The 20079-nt window shown below is 48.2% G+C and overlaps 1 protein-coding gene and 1 long non-coding RNA gene across 2 annotated transcripts in view; one reads left to right on the top strand and one right to left on the bottom strand.

Annotated features, from left to right (window-relative positions):
- The window catches only part of LOC115635670 (zinc finger protein 436-like), a 340481-nt gene that overhangs the window by 290656 nt on the left and 29746 nt on the right, over positions 1-20079 (top strand). The window lies entirely within an intron of this gene.
- On the bottom strand, positions 2177-19682 carry LOC115635712. The gene is made up of 3 exons (XR_003996671.1): positions 19469-19682; positions 18043-18179; positions 2177-2265 (listed from the first exon to the last, which is right to left on the bottom strand). It is a non-coding gene; the product is annotated as an uncharacterized LOC115635712 (long non-coding RNA).

Raw genomic sequence — 20079 nt, 5'->3', positions numbered from 1 at the left:
CCTTCCCCCGGTTTTGCCCCCCGATTCCTCCTCCCAAGCCTCGTCACCCCTAATTCCTCTCCCCTGCCCCCCCCGACGCTCGTCACCCTCAGATTCCTCTCCCTGATTCCTCCCCTCCGAGGGCTGGTCTACACCATGGGGGAAAATCGATCTTAGATACGCAACTTCAGCTACGTGAATAACGTAGCTGAAATCGAAGTATCTAAGATCAAATTACTCACCGTCCTCACGGCGTGGGATCGATGTCCGCGGCTCCCCCTGTCGATTCCGCAACTCTGTTCAGGTTGGTGGAGTTACGGAATCGATATAAGCACATTCGGGGATTGATATATCGCATGTAGATGAGACGCGATATATTGATCCCCGAGCAATCGACTGCTACCCGATGATACAGCGGGTAGTGAAGACGTACCCCGAATCTCGTCTTATCTTGGGGTCCGGCAGGCTGATTGAATCAGACTGCAGCTCAGCCTGCCGGAGCTGATTCAATCAGCCTGCCAGACCCCAAGATAACACGAGACTCGGAGGGGAGGAATCCAGAGGGGAGATGAGGCTCAGGGGAGGAATCGAGGGGCTGCTGGGCAAACCCGGGGAAAGCAGCGCTGGGGCAAAGGATGCTCTGCTCTTCAGCTGCACAAAGCGGAGATGTCTTGTCTCCCAGCTGCTGGCTGTATGGTAACCCTAACGACCGGTTCTAAACCGCCTTCTAAATTTAGCAACCGGTTCCTGCGAATTGGTGAGGACCGGCTCCAGCTCACCACTGCCTCTATCGCTTCCTGATGTGGTGCTGCCCCCAGCTGCAGTGCAGGAGTTTGTCTCAACCATCCTCCCACTTGGAAGCATGTGGCTTGTCCCTGCTGCAGAAGAATCAAGGAGAATATCTTACATTCTTTCAGCAGTTCCAGAGACTTTACCCTTTCCCTCAGGGGTCGCAGCATAACACTCCCTCCTGCTGCAGGCAAATACTTTAACCTGAGCTACATGGAAAAAATCATTACCAGGGAGCAGGTCGAATAGGAGGTGTTCCATTATTCCCACAGTCAAAAAACTTTCCAAACCTTCCCACACCACATGGATTTTTGCTAGTGGTATAAGGAATCTCCTTTTGCCCACCTCCACATTCTCTGCCATTTGGTCAGGCAACATACAGGTCTTTGGGACCACACTCTGCTTAATCAGAGAGATCTGGGTTCCTTATCCCTCTGCCCCAAGTATTCCTTGCCATCAATTTAGACAGCCTTAACATGCTCCATATCTAGTTCTGAAGAGGCTAACCTCACACTGATAGGTTTCAATTGCTTGGGAGGTTTCTGTGTTGAGGCAGCAGAACTACCATTGTTTGCTTGCTTCCTCCTAGCACAGGGCTTTTATACCTCAGGTGACCAGTGGAATTACACTGATAGCACCATTTGGGCTCTTCTATCCCAAATCTCCTGTGAAAGTAGGAGTTACCAGTAGAGGAATGTTTTTGGGTAAGAGACTGTTTAGACACCCAACCCCCTTCTCTCCTCCTTGAGGCAACATGGGATCCTCCCTTCCCACCATTTTTAAACTCCTCTTTCTGTGGCCTGCCCTCAATAGACACCCAAGTCTGCTCAAAAGCATCAGCAAAAAAAGCCGTCTCGTCCACAGACTTTACATCTTTGCCCCATAGACACTGCTTTACATCAGCCTTACATATGCTTACGAAATGCTCTTGAGCAATAAGATCCAACATTCCTGTGATGGTGTACCCACCCCATAAGGCTTTATGGAATATGCTTATGATTGTATATGTGACATAACTGGAATATGTTTTAGGCTACATATGCCATGTGACATATCTATGTAAAGGTTATAATCTACTGAATGTATTCATCCTATTTGTATGCATGTATCATTTTTTAATTTGAAGTTATTAATATTGGCTGTGTACTGGCTTGATTTAAACTAGCCTAGTAGAGCATTTGGTCAGCTTCTTGAGAAAAGTGCAAATTAAGTGACCAATCAAAAACCACTTAAGCCAACAATGAACTTAAAGATGGCAATCCACATCTGAGCCTTCCCAGGAATGTGGCTTGGCAGGTAAAAACTGAGTCATGCACGGACATATGACTTGCCCATGTGGCTCCAAAACTCCATCTTAGAGCTGGACTTTGCATAGGATAGAGGAGGGGGTCTCCACCCACAAGAGAAAGTCTACTTAAACCCCTGGGAGACCTCTTCATTTTGTCTTCAGCTATCTCAAGAAATAGCCTCTCCACCTCTAAGGATACCTGAAAGAGACTGGAACAAAGGACAGTAACTTCAGGTGAGGGTTAGTGATTGCTGGACCCAGACTAAAAGGAGACTAGTCTGTAAAAGAAAGCTTACTGGAACTGGTGAAGTTTTTATCTGTATTCAGTTTCTTAGACATAGACTTGCATGTTGTATTTTATTTTATTTGGTAATTCACTTTGTTCTGTCTGTTACTACTTGGAACCACTTAAATCCTACTTTCTGTATTTAATAAAATCACTTTTTACTTATTAATTAACTCAGAGTACGTATTAATACCTGGGGGGGGGGGCGCAAACAGCTGTGCAAAACTCTCTATCAGTGTTATAGAGGCTGAACAATTTATGAGTTTACCCTGTATAAGCTTTATACAGGGTAAAATGGATTTATTTGGGGTTTGGATCCCATTGGGAGCTGGACATCTGAGTGTTAAAGAAGGAACACTTCTGTAAGTTGCTTTCAGTTAAGCCTACAGCTGTTAGGGAATGTGATTCAGACCCTGGGTCTGGGTTTGCAGCTGGCTAGTAGGTCTGGGTCAAACCAGGCCAGGCACTGAAGTCCTAAGCTGCCAGGGCAGGAAAACAGGGGCAGAAGTAGTCTTGGTACATCAGTTGGCAGCCCCAAGGGGGTTTCTGTGATCCAACCCATCACAATTCCCTCAAAACTCGCCACCTCTTTGCCTCTCACCCATTTTCCCAACAAATCTTTCATTCTGTTTACATATTCCCCATTATTCATGCCAATATCCCTCTTAAGAGTCCTAAATTTAACTCTGTATGTGTCAGGGGTAATCTGAAAACTTTACAAAACAGTATCTTTACATTTACAATAGTCTAAAGCATCTTCAATAGGCATTCCACTGAATACATTTCGAGATTTACTGGCTAATTTGGCAGTCAGGGTAGGAACTCTTATCAGGGATTTCATGTATTACACACAGCCTTTCGAAGGCAGTCAGATATTCAGCAATATCATCACCCTCGCTATCTGTAGGTCATAAATGTTCCCATTTGTGGATTTTTGGAGTGATGGGAGTCACTGGAGTTGAGAGGTTCTGGTTCTGCTTCTCTAGCAGTCCAGTTGATGTTCTCGCTCTCTTTCTCTTTTTTTTCTCTCTCTCTCTCTCATGGTCCTTTTGTGTGCAACTTCCTCCCTGGCTGCCTTTTTTTCTTTTATCTCCAGTTCTTTCTGTTGCAATAATCTCTGATGCTCTCTCTCCTTTTCTGCAGACTGCAGCCTAAAAAGCTCCAAATTTGCAGTTGCTTCACTGCTTTCACTCATTTTCCTGCTTTCCTGTTCTTACTTCCCTTTCCCGAAATAAGCAAATCGAAAATAACAAAACTGTGACCTTCTCCTGACTGTTCTTAGCCACTGCACTTGAGACTCACTTAAAATCGAAAATATCAGTGCTTAAAGTGTGAACAAGCCATACATACACCCTTGCTCGCTGCGCCACTGTGACGTTCCCCTCTGGTGTTGTCTGTACCAGTGATCTGCTAGACCTCTCCAATCCTTGACTCTGGGAACCAGCCTTACTCTGCTATGCTGTGAGAACCCCCACTTCTGGGATATTCATGCACAGCTCCCCATCCCCCTTGATGTCGAAGATACCCTGCCTATGCTGAGAGAGGCTAAATTTCTGAAGCAACAACAGGTGAATCCAATTTTGGACAAAGGTATAAACGTCTTATTTGATGCCCAAGGGTAGTCAAGGAGCAGCGACAGTCGAATTTTGTACTGGAGTCAGTTTCCATGGGTAAAATGTTCTCTAATTACAGGAACAATTGCGTAGCAAAATATTTCCTTTCGCCTCCTATCAACTCACCAAACGGCAATGTTACCAGAACACCTTTGGGTGTGTGTAACTACACAGGCTGCGTGGTGCTTTTCCTTTCAGCCAGCTAAAAGCTGTTCTCTTAATGAATTACTAATGAGTTAAAATTAGACAGCAGGCTTAATTAAAGCATAGAGGCAGGCAATGTGTTTACCATATTGTAACTGAACTCATTAGGGCTATGGCTTTTTGTTTTTAAGGAGCTGCCTTTTTCTGTGCGTCAAATAATCTATGGGAGCTGTTTATTAGGAAAGGGAAAAGATATTGTAAATCAATTCTTCAGATGAAAAATGCGACTTTGGGGAGAAATAAAACATTTAATGATTTCTCTGCTGTTTGCTAGACGGGGAGCGGGAATGAACCACTCTCCACATTGCAAACAGTGCTTGATAGACATGAAGGAGGCTGGAAAGTTTGGAGGGACTTTTGAGTTCTTGCCACAAGAAATGTGAAGGGAGAGAAGTCAAGGGGGGAGACATATTCCTTGCAAGGAGTTGAGGTTGTGGCTCCAATACCACTGCAGTTTGGGTAACCTTGGGTTCTTCCGAGAGTTATTAGTGGAGATGGATGGGGGGTGCTCGTTTTAAGGAAAAGCATATTTCAAGTCTAGCCCCCACTGAGGGATTGTTTGTAGGGCGAGTGCTGCCAAGGGGTCTGCCAGTCTGCTGAGACTCCCAGACCCCCTTAGAATTGCTTACGTGGTGGAGAATCTGATTGTGCATTTAACTTCTCTATTCACTTAAACTGGGGAGGAGCGCATGGGGAGCAGGATTGGGAAATTAGAAAGAGGACAGGGCTAGGGTGGGGGGAGAAGGAGGGGTTTGGGGGTTGAGGGAAGGTGATGATAGGGATATGGGGGTGGGGAGGGGTGAAGTGGGAGGTGGGGAGGGGGGTTGGAGGAGGAGGGGAAGGGGGAATTGCGTTAGGGAGCTTGGCAGGGGGAGATGAGGGCTAGGGAAGGGGAACTTTGCCTTCCTTCCTTACTTTGTCTAGAAGCTTTGAACATGCCCACGTGTGGGCAGCCAGCTTGGGACACTTGCTGGTGAGAGCAGCGAAACCTTGGGGCTGCCTTTCCTGGCCCCATCAATCAGCTGAGTGAAGACGAGTTGCTGCTTTCACATGCTGCAGAGGCAATGGTGGAGCCCAGCCCTGGAGAGCCGAGTGGCCGGTCCCAGAGGGATATCCCGAGCAGCTCCTGTGTGGGGCGGGGGGGGGGGGGCACTGGCTGGCTGGCAGACAGCAGCACCCCTGGGGAGAGGGCCATTTGCTTGCGGCTTGCAATGCGCTGCCTGGCTGTTAGAAGGCGTCCGAGATCACCAGCCACAAGAGGCAGGAGGAAATGCGTTCCTAAAAACTTCTCTGTGCTGTAAAGAGCAGACCGGGCAGGGAATGACCAGGGGGAATTTGGGTCCGACCTGGCCCCTGTTCCTGAGCCAGTGCTGATGCCTTGTGGTATTGTCCCTGGCAAGTTAAAATGCAAGTTCAGTGACGTTTCTCTTTTCTTTATTCATTCATTTTCCAGCAATAGCGTAAAAAAATTTTTGGGCACCGCTTTTTGGCGCCCCCAAATCTTGGTGCCCTAGGTGGCCACCTAGTTCTCTTAGTGGTTACAATGGCCCTGCCTGCAGGGCCCAGTGCGGTCAGTATGCTCAGAGCTCCCCTCCCACATCGGCGCCTAGAGATAAACTTCCACAAAACCAGGGTGAGGGAATCCCTCCCTCCCAGCTGATGGCTGGCGTCAGGGCCACAAACGTTAAACCAGCCCGGGTTGTGAATCCCATCCAGAGACACCATCTCTCCCCACTCGGCATACAGGGAGTGCAGGCACATAACACAGGCTTTGTGAGTCCCAGCAGCTAGGCCTGGGAACACTCAGTGTCACCACAACTAAGTTCCTGTCTGAATCTAGCCCCAAGTAGATGGCATAAGATTAGGCAACAGGTCTGGGGCAGAACAGGGAATTGAATTGGGATCTCCAGAATTTCAGGCCAGTGCCTCAAACAGTAAGCCACCCTTTCTATGACAGCAGGCCCCTGACATTTACACAGTGAGAGACAGTCCCTGCCCCAAAGGCCTTTCCCTGTCAATAAGACAAGTGTTGGCTCGTTATCTCCATTTCACAGAGGGGAAACTGATGCCCGGTGAGATCAAAGCTGGGAGTTTCAAAGCAGAGTAAGGAGAGAAGTATGCAAGTCACCTCCCTCGGGACCCTTTGAAACCCCAGCCTAAGTGACTGACAAGAGCCCAGAAAGGGTGTCTGTAACACAACCAGGGTTCTAACCTGGTCTCCTGAGTCCCAGACCCGTCCCTGAAGCAGGATAGCAGTGTTCCTCTCTTGTGTCTGTGCAGAGAACAACCCACACAATTCTTCCACATCATTCTGGTCCCACACTTCACTGTTTGTGCAGACCAAGCTCAGTGCACACACCGGGGGCTCCTTACATCCCTCCGTTGCTGCCCCACACAGTCCCTATGTGCCACCTTCCCATCCCCCTCTAATTCTGGGATTCCCTGAAACCCCCGCTTTCCCCCTCCAGGGAGTCTGTTGTGTGTCCCATTCCCTCCTCCTCCTATACCAGGGCTCCTCATTCTCCCTCCATGGCAAGGTCTCTGTGTGCCCCCATTTTCCCCTCTCCCCATCTCCCCCTGCCCCCAGGACTGGTGCAAGGATGTTTCATGCCCCAGGCAAAATTTCCACCTTGTGGCCTCCTCCTCGCCCTGAGGCGCTCCCCCCTGCGGCAGCTCCCCCGCTCCGCCCTGAGGTGTCCCGCCCCTGCGGCAGTTCCCCACCTCTGTCCTGAGGCGCCCCCACCCACCCCAGCTCACCCCTGCTCTGCGCACGAGCATGAGCACCCCGAGCACCCCGTGGCCGCTTCCCTTCTCCCACCTCCCAGGCTTGCGGCACCTAAGCTGATTGGTACCGCAAGCCTGGGAGGTGGGAAAAGTGAAGCAGCTCACCCATGCCCCACCTTCTCCCCAAGCACGCCGCTTCACTTCTCCCACCTCCCAGGCTTGTGGTGCCAATCAGCTTGGGCACTGCAAGCCTGGGAGGCTGGAGAAGTGAAGCAGCCACGGCGTGCTCGGGGAGGAGGTGGGGCAGGGGTGAGCCGGGGAGGGGAGTTCCCCTGCCTGCCACCCCCACCCCCTTACTTGCTGCAGGTGGCCCTCCCCGCACCCCCCTGCCCCAGCTCCCTCTGCCTAAATGCTGGCAGCGACCAGGGTAGCTGAAGATCCAGCCACCGAGGTCGCTGCCAAAGAAGAGGCTGCCCCCCAAATGCCAGCGCCCTAGGCGACCGCCTAGGTTCACCTAAATGGTTGCACCAGCCCTGCCTGCCCCCTATTCCCTACATGACCTCTTTCCCTTCCAGTGGTTTTGTGTGCCCCTCACCTCCCCCTACTCTCAATTCCTCTCTGCTCCCATCACCCCTGTCAGGGATTCTGTGTGCCCTCTCCCATCCTCTGTTGCACCCTAACTCCCATTCCCCTCCACTTCCCACTTGCCTTCCTGCATCTGTCCCCATCACCCCCACCCCCAAGACGTTTCTATTTCTCCTCACAATAATCAACTTATGGCACTGATGTCTAGAACATTCCCTGATGTTTTGGAGTTGATGGGACGTGGCTCTCAAAAGTTATTGTATTACAGACAGACCAACAGAGACAGAAAAGCCTTCAAGTTGATTGGAAGGTCTGCAACCTCAGCCAGCTACTTCATAAACCACCTCTCAAGCTGTTTTCACTGTCATTTGAAAGTGATCAGCTGAAACTAGGAAAGGACACTGGCACAATGTTGAGGTGGTGCTGACATAAGTTGGATAATCTGAAAGCCATCATCTACTAGAGGATTCTGGGAGCAGAATTCTGTTAGCATCAGGCTGGGAAAACTGCTGAATTGTGACTATCTCTGGGGATTCAGGGTAAACTGTTAGTGGCCTTTGATCAAATTATCTAAAGTACATAAAGGAAAAGTACACAGAGAATGACATGACCTAGGTGTAGGTTGCTCTAAACACAGCTGCCCCTACAAGAGTCCCGGTCAGAAATTAATAATTACCAGTGGTGTCAACTTCAGACAGTGGCCTGTTCTCAGTTGTCCCTCACAAAACTATCATAGGAAAAATAAATTATAGAATGCCAGCTAGACATAATTGGGGGACATGTGACACCTTTGTGCAAGAAAGATATAAGGGCTAGAAAAAGAAAGGCATCAGTAGGGGAGGGAGAGAAGTGAGAAAAAGATGACTGCTGACCTAAGAAAGACGACTTCTTTCAGATCAAGGGAAATGATTATTTCCCTCTATTCGGCACTGGTGAGGCCACATCTGGAGCACTGCATCCAGTTTTGGGCCCCCCGCTACAGAAAGGATGTGGACAAATTGGAGAGAGTCCAGCGGAGAGCAATGAAAATGATCAGGGGCTGGGGCATATAACTTATGAGGAGAGGCTGAGGGAACTGGGCTTGTTTAGTCTGTAGAAGAGGAGGAGGATTTGATAGCAGCCTTCAGCTACCTGAAGGAAGGTTCCAAAGAGGATGGAGCTCAGCTGTTCTCAGTGGTGAGAGATGACAGAATAAAGAGCAGTGGTCTCAAGTTGCAGTGGGGGAGGTCTAGGTTGGATATTAGGAAACACAATTTCACTAGGAGGGTGGTGAAGCACTGAAATGGGTTACCTAGAGAGCTGGTGGAATCTCCATCCTTAGAGGTTTTTAAGGTCCAGCTTGATAAAGCCCTGGCTGGGATGATTTAGTTAGTGTTGGCCCTGCTCTGAGTAGAGGGTGGACTAGATGACCTCTTGATGTCTCTTACAACCCTAATCTTCTACGATTCTTATCCTGAACACCTAGAGGAAACAGAGGACATCGGGGTAGCCAAAACCCTGGTCCGTTGAACATCTGATCTCCCCAGTGCCTAGAAGACAATGACTGTGGCCTAAAAGACTTTCTTTAGAATTGGTTTCTATCCTCGCCTTGCTTGCTAATCAGGATACTGAATATCTTGTCCTGTCGGATGGGGTGCAATGGGGACAGTCTCTTACACACAGGAGCTGCAGGATACATGGCCTGATCCCCCTGAAATCTGGCGAACCAGTGAAGATCCCTGCACAGAATCTGACCCAGATGCTTGAGACACCAGGACTGCCCGGGGGGCAGGGGGCAAATGGGGCAATTTGCCCCAGGTCCTGGGCCCTGCAGGGGTCCCCAAGAGAATGCGCTGATCCAGGCCCTGCCTCCGCCTTCCCACAAGAGCGGTCCTGGACAAAGCTAAAGTGGCATGGCTCTAGCGGAGCCTGAGCTCTGCCCCGCTCAGAGCTGCACGGTAAGGGGGCGGGGCTGTGAGCTTTGGGGCCCCGCTGGAGTCAGGCCACTGCAGCGCCATCCAGGGCCGCTCCTGGACACGGCACGCTGAGGCTCCAGGAGACAGGGAGGTGAAGGTAAGCAGCATGGCAGGGGACCGGAGCCGGGGTGGAGTGGGGTTGGATAAGGGTCAGGGTGTCCCAGGGACAGTCAGGGCACAGGGAGGGGGCAGAGGTTCTGGGGGGGGGCGGTGTCATAAACAGATAGCTAAGGGTTAATGTCTCTTACACCTGGAAAGAAGTACCTGAAACACCTGACCAGAGGACCAATCAGGAAACCAGACTTTTTCAGATCTGGGTGGAGGGAAGTTTGTGTGTGAGTCCTTTGTTTTTTGGGGTTCTGCCTATCTCCCTCTTGGCTATGGGAAGGATTTCTCTATTTCCTGCTTTCTAATCTTCTGTTTCCAAGTTGTGAGTACAAAGATAGGTTTGTTTTTTTGTATTTACATGTATGTAGTTGCTGGAGTGTTTTGAATTGTATTCTTTTTGAATAAGGCTGTTTATTCATATTTCTTTTAAGCAATTGACCCTGTATTTGTCACCTTGATAGAGAGAGACCATTTCTATGTATTTTTCTTTCTTTTTATATAAAGCTTTCTTTTTAAGACCTGTTGGAGTTTTTCTTTAGTGGGGAACTCCAGGGAATTGAGTCTGTGCTCACCAGGGAATTGGTGGGAGGAAGAAGTCAGGGGGAAATCTGTGTGTGTTAGATTTACTAGCCTGACTTTGCATTCCCTCTGGGTGAGGGGGGAAGAGAGATTAGCTCTCGGTACTTCTGTTTTCCAAAGCTGGGAACGGGGAGGGTGGAATCCCTCTGTTTAGATTCACAGAGCTTGCTTCTGTGTGTCTCTCCAGGAACACCTGGAGGGGGGGAAGGGAAAAGGTTTATTTCCCTTTGTTGTGAGACTCAAGGGATTTGGGTCTTGGGGTCCCCAGGGAAGGTTTGGGGGGACCAGAGTGCCCCAAAACACTCTAATTTTTTGGGTGGTGGCAGCTTTACCAGGTCCAAGCTGGTAACTAAGCTTGGAGGTTTTCATGCTAACCCCCATATTTTGGACGCTAAGGTCCAAATCTGGGACTAGGTTATGATAGGCGGTCAGAGGATGGGGAACAGGGGTTGGATCATGGGCATTCTGGGGGGTCTGTCAGGACTTAACAGGGGGTCAGGGCAGTCAGGGAATGGGGGGGTTGGTGGAGTGTGGAGTCCTGGGGTGGTGGTTGGGGAGGGGGTCTCAAAGACAGTCAGGGGACAGGGAGGGGGCAGAGGTTCTGGGGTGGTGGTCAGGGGATGGGGAACAGGGGTTGGATTGTGGGCATTCCGGGGGTCTTCAGGACTCAGCAGGGGGGATGGGGTCGGGGCCGTCAGGGGACAGGGCACAGAGGGGTTGGTGGGGGGTGGGGTCCCAGGGTGGTGGTTGGGGAAGGGGCCATGGGGGGGCAGTGAGGGCACAAGGAGTAGGACATGTTGGGAATTCTGAGAGGGGCAGTCAGGGGGCAGGAAGTGGGTGGGGGTCGGATGGGGGCAGGGCCAGGCTGTTTGGGGAGGCACAGCCTTCCCTACCCTAAAGCTCATTCAGCACTTTGAGGCTTGCAGACAGCTATTTAACAGAAAGAGCCAAGCTGTTACCTTTTCCATGGGGGAGGGATCACATGAGAAGAGCAATATCCTACACCACCTACCTCCTTCCCAACCCTACAAAGGGAGACACTCCCCCCCCCCCGCATTCCCTGAGGCTCCAGAAGGGTTAATTCAGTGGTTCTCAAACTTTTGTACCCTTTCACGTAGCAAATCTCTGAATGTGACCCCCCTTATAAATTAAAAACACTTTTTTATATATTTAACATTATTATAAATGCTGGAGGCAAAGTGGGATTTGAGGTGGAGGCTGACAGCCCTAGTAATAACCTCGTGACCCCCTGAGGGGTCCTGACCAAAGTATGAGAACCCCGGGGTTAATTTAATTTTAGCACCCTGTGTCCAGTCACATGCATGTGCTATTTTGAGCATTTCAGTTTTCACAACATAGGCTCATCCCAGATTCAGAAACAAGCTCAAATGCTCAGTTCGTGGAGTATGTACATAAGCTATACTAAAGACAAACCCACAGTAACCATCTCCAGTTTGTGAGGGACCCCATGGAGCTAGTCTCTAGGAAACAAATACATTCATGGAGTCCATTAATAGCTATTAGCCAGGATGGGTAAGGAATGGTGTCCTTAGCCTCTGTGTTTGTCAGAGGGTGGAGATGGATGGCAGGAGAGAGATCACTTGATCATTACCTGTCAGGTTCACTCCCTCTGAGGCACTTGGCATTGGCCACTGTCAGTAGACAGGATACTGGGCTGGATGGACCTTTGGTCTGACCCAGTATGGCCATTCTTATGTTCTAATATAAATGAACCCACAGTTGTGGAGACAGATAGGAGTCAAGGAAGCGAGCAGAGTATCAGAAACCTGGAAAAATATCTGACTGGATGGGCTCAGGCGTTTGGTCACAAGCTGAGGTGGTTCAAAAGTTTTGGATTTTTTTTAAGCAGAATTGTTTTATTGTTTCTTTAAACAAACACAGGAAGCAGCAAATATTTGGCCACACATTTCTGAACCCCCAAACCATGTTCAGGTTTTGGCAGAGTAATTTCAGCTTTTCAATCAAAAAAAACCACAACAAATTTGGAAGGAAAGCAGACATTGTCCGTGATTTTTTTCTGCTTTTTAAAAATCCCTAGTTTTTGATCCAAAAAATGTTTTGACAGGAAATATTTGTCCAACCCTTTTAATGAGCTTTAGTGCTTTTTAGCATTAGCTGAGAACCAGTGATATTTGTAAAGGTGACTTGAAAAGAAGTTTTCTCAAAACTGGGTTTATGCCGAGATGTGGAAGGTATTTAAATGTTTATTTTAACCAGGGCTTCCCGAGGGGGGGGGCAAGTGGGGCAATTTGCCCTGGTCCCCACAGGGGCCCCCAAGAGAATATAGTATTGTATAGTATTACAACTTTTTTTAATGGAAGGTGCCCCAGAAATTGCTTTGCCCCAGGCTCCCTGAATCCTCTGGGCAGCCCTGTGAGAGACCTCCCTCTGCTCCCAGCTTCTATTGTCCAAGGGTACAGGAATCCTTAATCAGCGAGGTCACAGTCTCAAAATTCTCCTGCATAATATCCCTGTACTGGACTCTCTGACCCTGTTCAGCATGGCCCATTCTTCCTTAGTGAAATACACAGCAACCTCCTCAAAGGTCACCGGCTTCGCTGCAGCCATTTTCCTTCCCGTCACTTGGAAGGATGGGATGATCTCAAGCAAATCTAGTATGTGATTCTGCAGCTTGACAGGGTGAAAAGGGAAATTGGAGAGGTTTCAGAAGGGGCTTTAATCCATTTTAAACCCCTATTCATGCCAGATTCTTTCTCTGCAGATAGATATTCTAGACCCTGCTGTACTAGGAAAAATGGTTAAGATTATTGAAAAAGCAACCTACATTTTGGCTCTTAAATCCATATCCAGTTCTCTCAATAAGTGGCCTGATTTTCATAAGTGCTGAGTCTGCCACATTGGGGTTCAATTCAGAGACCCCAGTACTGCTGATGATCACTCCTTTTACACAGCTGCCTGTTTATGGCCTGAGAAAATTAACTTTAGGCGCCAGTATTTAAAGGTCCTGGCCATAGTCACCTAATTACAGCAGAGACCCAGCAGCTCCTACAAGGGCTAAAAACAGTGAGACAATTTTAAACTCTCACAGTAATAGTCATTCAATGAAGTCAATGGGAACAATCTGATTCTCAAAGACAAGAATTTACATAACCATCTTTGGGATTGGATTTTAAATTAGTAACTACATTTTATTCGATACAAACAAAAACTTCTGTATGGACACATATTTTGACACCGACATCCACCAGACTACAGAGAGCAGCTTGTCTGGTATAGGAATTATCTCGGTAAGATTTATAGCAAACGGCACTAAAATTGCTAAAAAAAAAAAAAAGATTTTTTTTTAATTTAGAAAAATATTTCCGCACCCTTCCCCCACCACCAACGCCTGGCAAAAGTGTCTCTTTTGTCTCACCTCTTTTCAAAAGCAGACTACTTCTATTTCCCTCCAACTTTCTAAAATATTCACCCCTGGACATAGAATTTCAACCCTAAAGATGAACATAGGAATTAGCAGATTGCATGAGACCCAAGATGCATGTAGTAAAAAATGATGGGGTCTAAATTAGCTGTTACCACTCAAGAAAGGCATCTTGGAGTCATTGTGGATAGTTCTCTGAAAACATCCACTCAATGAGCAGCAGCAGTCAAAAAAGCAAACAGAATGTTGGGAATCCTTAGGAAAGGAAGAGATAATAAAACAGAAATTATCATATTGCTTCTATAAATCCAGGGTACACCCACATCTTGAATACTGTGTGCAGATGTGGTCATACCATCACAAAAATGATAGATTGGAATTAGGGCTGTCAATCGCAGTTAACTCACACAATAAACTCAAAAAAATTAATCATGATTAATTGCAATATTAAACAATAGAATACCAATTAAAATTTATTAAATATTTTGGATGTTTTTCTATATTTTCAAATATATTAATTTCTATTAGAACACAGAATACAAAAAGTGTACAGTGTTCCCTTTATATTACACCATTACCCCGATATAACGTTGTCCTCAAGAGCCAAAAAATCTCACCATGTTATAGGTGAGGCTGTGTTATATCAGGGTAGGGAGAGGAACCACTCCTCACCCGAGCTCACCTCTGCTCTGCCTCCGCCTCCTCCCTGAGCACGCCACCACCACTCCGTTTCTCCCTCCCTCCCTCCCTTCCAGGATTGCCGCACCAATCAGCTGTTTGGTGCGGCACGTCTGCGAGGGAGGAGAAGCGGAGCTGAGCAGTGTGCTTGTGGGAGGAGGCAGAATGGAGGTGAGCTGGGGTGGCGGGGCCCTGGCGAGGGCCGCAGCAAATAACAGGCGGGTGCAGAGGAACTGCTTGTGGTAACATGAATTCGGATATAACGAGGTAAAGCAGCCCTGTACCCCGGAGTGCTGCTTTACCCTATTATATCCGAATTCATGTTATATCAAACAGCATTATATCGGGGGAGAGGTGTATTATTTTTTATTACAAATATTTGCACTATAAAAATGATAAAATAAATAGTATATTTCAATTAACCTCATATAAGTGGTGTAGTGCAATCTCTTTATCCTGAAAGTGTAACTTACAAATGCAAATTTTTTTGTTACATAACTGCTCTCAGAAACAAAACAATGTAAAACTTTAGCGCCTACAAATCCATTCAGTCCTATGTCTTGTTCAGCCAATCACTAAGACAAACAAGTTTGTTTACATTTACAGGAGATGCTGCTGACTGCTTCTTATTTACAGTGTCACCTGAAAGTGAGAACAGATGTTCACATGGCACTTTTCTAGCTGGTGTTGCAATGTATATACGTGCCAGATATGCTAAACATTCATACATCCCTTCATACTTCTGCCACCATTCCAGCGGACATGCTTTCATGCTGATGATGCTCGTTAAAAAAGAATGCGTTAATTAAATTTGTGACTGACCTCCTTGGGGGAGAACTGTATGTCTTCAGCTCTGTTTTACATGCATTCTGACACATATTTCATGTTATAGCAGTCTTGGATGATGACCCAGCACATGTTCGTTTTAAGAACACTTTCACAGCAGATTTGTCAAAATGCAAAGAAGATACCAATGTGAGATTTCTAAAAATAGCTATAGCACTCAACCCAAGGTTTAAGAATCAGATGTGCCTTCCAAAATCTGATAGGCACAAGGTGTGGGGCATTCAGATGTTTTAAAAGAGCAACACTTAGATGTGAAAACTAGAGAACTTGAACCACCAAAAGAGAAAATCAACCTTTTGCTGGTGATATTTAACTCAGATGATGAAAATAAACATGCATCAGTCTGCTCTGCTTTGGATCATTGTTGAGCAGAACCCATTATCAGCATGGATGCATGTCCTCTGGAATGGTGGTTAAAAATGAAGGGACATATGAATCTTTAGCGCAGGGATCGGCAACCTTTGGCACGCAGCCCACCAGGATAAGCACCCTAGTGGGCCGGGCCAGTTTATTTACCTGCGATGTCCACAAGTTCGGCTGACTGCAGCTCCCACTGGCCCCATTGGCCTGGGACAGCAATCCGTGACCAGTGGGAGCTGCAATTGGCCAAATCTGCAGATGCGGCAAGTAATTAAACTGGCCCAGCCTGCCAGGGTGCTTACCCTGGCGGGCTGTATGCCAAAGATTGCCGATCCCTGCTTTAGCACATCTGGCATGTAAATATCTTGTGATGCCAGCTACAACAGTGCCATGAGAATACCTGTTCTCACTTTCAGGTGAGATTGTAAACAAGAAGCGGGCAGCATTAGCTCTTATAAACTGTAACCAAATTTGGTGGTTTGAGTAATTGGCTGAAGTAGGACTGAGTGAACTTGTAGACTCTAAAGTTTTACATTGTTTTATTTTTCAGTGAAGTTATTTTTTGTACATAATTCTACATTTGTAAGTTCAACTTTCATGATAAGAGATTGCACTACAGTACTTGTATGAGGTGAACTGAAAAATACTATTTCTTTTGTTTTTTACAGTGCAAATATTTGAAATAAAAAGTATAAAGTAAGCACTATACACCTTGTATTCTGTATTGTAATTGAAATAAATATTTTGGATGTTTTCAACGTTTTAAATATATTGAAATAAATGGCATTCCATGTTAACAACGTGATTAATTGTGCGATTAATCGTGATTAATTTTTTTAATTGCTTGACAGCTCTAATTGGAATTGGAAAAGATACAGAAAGGTCAACAAAAATAATCTATGTGATGAGAAATTAATAAGACTTTGATTTTTCAGCTTGGAAAAGAGGGGTGGGGTATGATATGATAATCATGACTGGTATGGGGAAAGTAAATAAGGAAGCGTTATTTACTCCTTCTTGTATCAGAAGAACAAGGTTCAGCAAATGAAATTAATAGGTAGCAGGTTTAATACAAACAAAAGGAAGTATTTCTTCATACAACAAACAGTCAACCTGTGGAACTCATTGCCAGAGGATGTTGTGAAGGCCAATACAATAATGGGGTTCAAAAAAAGAAGTAGATACATTCATGGAGGATAGGTCCATCAATAGCTATTATCCAGGATGGGCAGCGATGGGGTCTCTAGCCTCTGTTTGCCAGAAGCTGGGAATGGGACACAGGGGTAGATCACTTAATGATTCCCTGTTTTGCTCATTCCCTCTGGGGCACCTGGCATTGGCCACTGTTGGAAGACTGGATAGTGGCTTAGCTGGACCATTGGTCTGACCCAGTATGGCTGTTCTTATGAGTATGTTATAAGCATCTGAAAAGGGTCCTTTAGACTAAAATTGTGCAGCCAACACTAACTGTCACTCTGTGTTCCAGCTGTCATGAAAGAGCAGGATAAAAGGAGTGGTTTTGGGAGGTGCCTCCTGACACCGTCCCCAGGGCAGCACATTCCCCCAGCAGCCTGAGGAATAAGCAAAGGCAGGAACTGGATTTTCCTTTCTCTGTTCCTCACCTTTTTCCCCAAGTAAGTCAATCTGCCCTGGGGTGCTGCAGGGAATGGTGCTGGGCAGGGCTGGGAGCCGGGAACCTCCCTCCCCACTGATTGCTCCTGCTGTCTCTTCCCACCTCTCCCCGTCTCCCTCCTTCCCCCTCTTCCCTACCCTCAGGCTGGGAGACTCAGTTGCTGGCCCGGTTCCCAGGGCATTCATTCTCCCAGAGCTTGTTCAGTTCCTACAGGCGCTCAGAGAAGCAGAGCCTGCGGGTGTCAGTGAGGGCAGCAGCTCTGGGACTTGCGGATCACCAGTGGCAGAGGTGGGGTGAGGAGCGGCTATTTCTGAAGAGTCACTTTCCTGTCAGATGTAGTGTGAAAAACTGCTATCTGACTTAATTCACTATTTAGGGGGTACTGATCATGCTCAGTAACATCTGCGGAAGCCACTGCCCCTTCACCCTGCTCTTACTTGGCCTCAGATTCTGCGGACTGCTTTTTACAGGAGCAGAGGGGTGGCCAGGGTCTGAGCCGGTGGGTAGAAATTGACTGACTCAGGGGTTCAAGCCTGAGGGGCAAAATAAGGAATTTGGGGAGGAGCTAGAGATAAGCTCAGGGGCAGGGGTGAAAGTAATTTAAAGGACTTACCGGTACTCCAGAGTCCTACGGAGGGGTAGGGGCCTCAAATGGAAGAGGCATGGCCTCTATCAGAAGAGGTGGGGCCTTTAAATTCTGGGGCTTTTAAATCAGGATTTAAAGGGCTCAGAGATCCGGCTGAAGCTAGTAGCCAGGCCCTTTAAATTAACCCCGGAGCTACCAGCTGCAGAAACGGCTGGGAGCCCTGGGGTTTGGGCAGGGGTGAAAGTAATTTACATTTCTTACTCATATGGTCCAATCGCAAGCAACCCACCCGCCTCTCCTACGTACTTCATGGATCCCTCCCATTGCATGACATAGATAGAGAAAATAAAGCTACTATTACTACTACCAGTACTGTCTGTAATAAAACTTTACTATTGGAATAAGCCTGAAAAAGTGAAAACTCACTGTCACATTTTTCTCTGTGTCTTCCCTCCTCCTCCTCCAGCCAGGCTGTTGCTGATAGGCTCTGTGCTTTCTTCCTGCCTGGCACTCAGCAGCTGCTGCATAGGCTTCCCTCTAGCTTGCATCAGGGACACTGCCTCCTGCATAAGAACAGTTTAAACTCAGGCCTTGGCTACGCTGTGCTTTACAGCGCTGCAACTTTCTCGCTCAGGGGTGTGAAAAAAACACCCCCCTAAGCGCTGCAAGATACAGAGCTATAAAGCGCCAGTGTAAACAGTGCCGCAGTGCTGGGAGCGCGGCTCTCAGCATGCCAAGCTAAACCCCATGAGGATGTGGAGTACGTGCAGCGCTGGGAGAGCTCTCTCCCACCGCTGGTGCTGCGACCACACTTGCACTTCAAAGCGCAGCCATACCCTCAGTTGTTCCCTGATGGTTCAGCCCCCAGGGTTAAGAGAGGTTTCTGGCATCTTTGTTAATTTCACTCCCAGTTGTTGGGGGGTGGGGGGGAAGCTGTGTTTGACCATGGCAGGGACAGTTCTTTTCTGACCCCTGGATGCCTCCAATACTACTAAAATACAGTAGTAGGAGCTGGTTGCTAGGGTCAGGGCAGTCAGCAGCAGGCTGCAGCTGCATTGTTTGTGACACACACATTCAAACATACACATACATACTGCGTGTATATGTATGAATGTGTCACAAACAATGCAGCTGCAGCCTGCCACCGACCAGCAGTGACCCCAGCAACCGGCCTCTGTGGGCTGCTGCCTGCAGAGAGCCAGCAGATGCTGCTGGGCTGGGTCTGCCAAGGAGTAAGTAACCAAGGCAGAAACCACAGCCAGCCAGCCAGGGAGGGAGCTGGGGGTTGGGGGGAGGAAGAGAGGAAGGGAAAGTCGGGGGTGAATGAAGGACAACTGGAATAGCCTTCATGAAATATATAAGATATTTAAAGAAAGTTTTATCAGTTTCAGCATCTGCAGGCAGGACAAAACAAAAAGAGATCTGAGATTGCACCCACTGTCCTAAGGACATTTCAGGTGTTTAAATCAATATATAAAGAGGGTGGATTGGAATGAAAACGACTATTTCTTTCAAAGGAGGCACAATAATTTCACCAAATATTCAGTTTTCCCCTCCAATCCCTTTGTGGTTTTGTCTATGGGGGCTATTTGCTTTCCCTGCAGGGCCGGCTCTAGGTTTTTTGCTGCACCAAGCAAAAAAATTTTTGGCTGTCTCCCCCCTCCCCCTCCCCCAGACAAGAGCTCCCCCTCTTGCCCACCAGTGCCCCCCCACTCACACCCTCTGCTGCCCCAGCACTGGGCTCCCCCCCAAACGTGAGATCTGCTACCAGCACACTGCAGCCGAGCCCTGGCCCAGCTGCAACTCTGTCTCCATGCAGGTGGAACTGCTGGGCGGCGTGGAGCGGGAGTACCTCCAAGTGGCAGCGCAGCTGCGGGGCAGCGCAAAGAACACGGCCCCCTCTCTGGGCTTCGCGGCGCTGCTGGTGACTGAGGTGGATCCAGGGCCATCCTTAGCCATAGGCAGCCGTGTAGGGCACCACTCTGCCTGGGGGCACCACTCTGCAGGGAGTCTGGACAGAGGGGAATCAGTGGAGCATGTAAGAGCAGGGCTGCTGGGTCCTAGAGAGAGCTGAATTCAGCACAGTCTGAGGGAGGGGATTGGCTGCTGCTGTCTCTGGGAAGGGGTGGGGGAACGAAATCAGCTGTGAGTGTGACTCTTTCCCCTGGCGTGAGGTGAGGCAGCCTCTGTGGCTCTGGCAGTATCCTTTGTTGTCCCCTGTAACGTCCATTCTTCTCTCCTCTGCCCCACAGAGCACCTCCCCATTTCTCCCTCCCCCCTATGAAGCACCCCTCTCTTCCCCCTCCCCTCCGTCAGGGCTGAGTTTGTGATATGCTGTGGGGGAGGGGAGGCTGGCTGGCTGCCTGCTGAGGAATGAAAGTGAAAGTAACTCACTTTTTTGGCAGGCAGCCAGGGTTGGAATGGTCGCACAGGGCTGGGCTAGGGATAGCCAGATAGCATGTA

This window comes from Gopherus evgoodei, chromosome 15, assembly GCF_007399415.2.
Source record: "Gopherus evgoodei ecotype Sinaloan lineage chromosome 15, rGopEvg1_v1.p, whole genome shotgun sequence".
Taxonomy (NCBI): domain Eukaryota; kingdom Metazoa; phylum Chordata; order Testudines; family Testudinidae; genus Gopherus; species Gopherus evgoodei.
This window is presented reverse-complemented; position numbering and strand designations above follow the sequence as displayed.